This window comes from Aotus nancymaae, unplaced genomic scaffold, assembly GCF_030222135.1.
Source record: "Aotus nancymaae isolate 86718 unplaced genomic scaffold, 86718_ANA_hifiasm-v0.15.2.pri h1tg000040l, whole genome shotgun sequence".
Lineage (NCBI taxonomy): Eukaryota > Metazoa > Chordata > Mammalia > Primates > Aotidae > Aotus > Aotus nancymaae.
This window is the reverse complement of record NW_026988454.1, coordinates 99315698-99320069: the sequence shown is the minus strand read 5'-3', so window position 1 is coordinate 99320069 and position 4372 is coordinate 99315698.

Sequence of the window (4372 nt, the reverse complement as noted above, 5' to 3'; positions counted from 1 at the left end):
ACAATCAATTAGCAGGCCTCAACTGTGTCAGAATGATCATTTAGAGGAAAGTGACTCAGCTCTATAAAGTACCAGATTTAAATTCAAAGAAGGATATGTGTAAGATGCAAAGAAGGATATACCTGGGCAAAATTAAGAAAGATTGGGTACCATCTTTACAAATCTGGGAAAAACAAAAAAACTTAGGAGTGAATAAATTATATAGAAAATAAAAGAAAATTGTCAATTTAAGGACTTAGGAGTAGTTATTGACCTTTTTGGCTGAGTGAGGTAGGGGTCAGGAGGAATGGTGGTTCTGCTCAATAATTAAATTCAACCAATAAACACATGTATCAGATAAAAATACTCAAAGATAAAAGCTTCTCACAAGAAGTAATGTTCAGCTTTGTCTAGTGTTGTTAATATATACTTAAAAGCAAAATCTCCCCTCAACCCTGAAAACCTCTCCACAAAAATACAGGAGAAAAAAATGTACTATTGAATAAGCATTAAACCAGATTGTGAAGCACATCACAGGCAGTCTACTAAGAGATGAGAAAGACTGAAAGAAGTCTCACTTTCTTAAGGAGCTAAGTAGATACAACCCTTGCATAAATGTTCTCAAGATAAACAATAGCTAGTCCCCAACAGAAGACTTGACAGCACCATTTGTCAAAAAAGATTTATTCTAAAATTACTTGTGAATTCTGTGAATTAAGGTGACCAATGGTGTTACCTAATTGGCCTTATCCAAAGGAAAAATACACTTCTTATATCTTTATAACAAGAGATAGTTTTGTACCTTGTAGCTAAGTCCTGCTTAAGTTAGGCCTGTATCCTTCCACAGAAACTGGGAGATAAGCCTGCTATCTTCTTTGTGATTGCATATCAAAGAAACAGTTCTCAGGTCTTAGGAAGACATTGCTGGGCCTTTAAGCTGGCAAGAGGGTTATTTAGCTTTTAAAAAGATTTATATAGGTACATTTTGAAGAGACAGAAAAATAATTTATAATGACTTTTAAGGAGTCTTCCCTTACTTTCAACAGGGAGGATCAAAACCCCTATTTTTAATTTATATTTGCCCTCACAGTAGAAATGCTTATATTGCTATTTACCTACTATTATTAATTCTTTCTGAATGGTAAGATGTGTGATTTGAGGAGAGTGGGTGTTCTCATACTGCTACCTTTCTAGATATACTTTTAAAACATAAACATATATCATTTAAATGAAAAATAAATCGATGCATCAAAATTGGAGAAAACTGTTCCTCACTTGAAATTTACAGAAAATGAATTTCAGAGATAAACTCTAGAAATCTGCTTCCCTTTTAATGAACTTCAAATGTATATTTTCCTACCCTTTGAGGCTCGTATCATATTTGGTTAATTAATATGATTAATCAAACCAATTATTTATTGAAAGTACATTTAACAAAATCTCCATTACATGACTCATACTAGGAACTAGGTGTCTAATAATAAAATTAAAAGACCAATTTCCAGATTTCAAAGCACCCACAATTTGATAACGAATACAGACATAGAAAAGGGACACTATAATATACCCACTGATGTTAAACATTTGAAAAGATCTCCAAGGGAATATAAAGTGACTCTTTAGGACAGTAGAAAAATGCGTCAGAAAAAATAACATGCTCTTGGATTCTGAGGAAAGGATAGAAGCTTTTCAGGTATGCATAGAAAAGGTCATACTTCTGGTAGAGAAACTTGAGATTGAGATGTCTTAAGATATCTTAACAGATTTTTTTTTAAATTTATCAATTACTACTATCTGATCCAAGAATGAACAAAAAGCAGGTAAAAAGAATATTTATTGATGTAATTTTAAAAGTATGTTTATTATTATAATTAATTATATCTGCATATTCCTAACATTATAATTAAAAGTTTTTTGAGGAGATTTTAAATAATTTTCTATCCTAAAACCCTTGAGTGGTGTAGAATAGATGTGCTTTCATCAAGTGTACTAAACAAAGTGTGGTTATGATTTTGGTGTTATACAAGAGCGAAGGCCATTTTGAGTTTGGCCCATTAAAAATAGAGACACTAACACAAATTTTATTTGAACTTTACCATTTGATAATTTTAGAAACATAGCTGGTGGCACATCACAACTTTTCAATACATTGAATAAGAATTTAATGTCTTTTTTAACACCCTTCCTTCCTTTCTTTTCCTGTTTTTTTTTTCCTTTCTTCCTGTGTTTTGATATGTATTTATTTTTGTTTAAATATTTTTAAAAATATAGTTTCTCTTTTGTAATAATTATTTGTAGGTTAAATTAAAATATTACCTATATAATAATTCATTTAAGAAATTATTACTTTTTTACAATTGTTAAAAAGTTTAACCAAATTAATGATTGGCTAATTAGGCAACTCTCAGAATCACAGCAGATTCAGAGAGATGCCTGTTAATACCTCGTGGTCCAAAACAAATTTATAGACAAAAAAAAACAGAAGTGATATACAGAAATTTGCAGTGAGGTACAGAAACAGCTAGATTGGTTACAGCCGGATTGGTTACAGGTTGGCATTTGTCTTATTTGAACACAGTTTGAACACTTAGTCCATGAGTGATTGAAGTAGGACCATGGGATTAGCCAAGACTCAAGTTACTGTTACAGGTGCATACTCCTAAATTAGGTTTTCAATCTTGTCTGCCTGTTAAGCTAGGTGACAGTTTATCCACAAGGACTCAAATGTAGAAGTACAGAGTCCTTCTCAGGCTATACTTAGTTTGCTTTAACAATTCCCCCCTTTGATAACTTTCTCAATTTTGAGAGATTGACCAAAGGTTTAGTTATTGATGTCTCTATCACCAATGTAAATGTAGTTATTTGGTCCACTGGGAAACAGTAGAACAATTAGTTTAACAAGGCAGGAAGAAAGAGTGAGTAGAGGTTACCTCCTTACAGTGAAACATTTGTTGACAGAAGAAAAACAAAACCTGGTCTATTCTAGGCATATTTAGCATGAGTAACTCCATTGTTGTTTGGTTTTGTTTGTTGAGACCTAATGCATGAGCTCAGTCCAAAACAATGACCTCCCATAATTTTGCTTATAAAAATTCCCCCTTTTTCATCAGGTTGTCAGATGACAATTTGACCAAAACTAGGTACCTTAGTGCCACTCTTAGTTACCATTATTTTGGATTTCTAATCTCAGCATATTACTGAGAGATTATAGTGTGCTCACAGTCACATATTTTTTTCAGCTCTTGTCATTCCTGTTAAATAATGACCATTTAGCATTTTGGAGATGACTGCATGCAAACATTTAAAATCTTCGAGAGAGTACAGTGTACCAGGGAGACCACAGTTATGACTCTCAGGATGATAATACCAAGAGTTTGGAGTATGCGCCTTACCCAGGGTTCCCATAAACCAAACTACCTATAAATAAATAGATCAAAAAATGAGATAGTTAAAGAATCTATTCACTTAACTAGAAGGTCTTTTCATTAATCCCCTGCAACTGACCCTCTATAATACCTGATATATTTTTCCATAGGCCAAAACTGCCAGCAGCTGCACAGATAATTCACTGTTTAGATAATTCTATGTAGCATAACATTCACAGAAAGAATTTAAAGCCTGTTGTGTAACTACAGCCTTTACAGTAGAATGTGCTTTATAGCCTATCATGAGGCATGTATTTCTAGTCATTGCTTTTTTTACCTCAAGCCATGGAAAAAGGACCCAACAAATGATGTGTTTTAGAAAAGTGAAGGCCTTCTGGCAATGTTCTATTTAACCCATCATGTGGGTTCAGAGGAGTGAATTAATATTCTGTTTCTGACTGCTCATGAGGCAATGTATGTACCATTAAACTTTCTCACCTGCATGGGGCTTTCATCTTTTAATTATCAAAGTATATAAGGGGATCCATGTATAAGACTAGCTGCAAAATTATTTACCAATGAAACTATACCCATAAGAGAAAACAACAGACACCCTTTTCATTTCTATTATTCATAGAGGCATAAACAATGAAAAATATTAAAAGATAAGAGTCTCATGGAGTAGAGGTCTTGATCCATGATCTTGGACAAAGCTGTTCACATCAAGGATGCCATCTTCTTCTCAGGAGAAACTTACCTTGTTAGCTTTGTCCTACAGGTTCAAATGGGTGTACAGTTCCAAGAGTGTGTAGGGACCTTTCTCAGTTGTGAGATTATAAACTCAAAGTTCAAGGTCCCAAAGTTTTGGTGTAATTGTGGATGTCAAGAACAGTCTTTCTCTGATCTTCTCAGAAAATTTAAATTTTGGGTTCTAGATTGTGAAGGGATTGATTGTCCTCAGTGAAGCATAGAAAGCTTTCTTTACCAGGTAAAGATACGGTATAGCATAGTAATCTACTGTTATAACA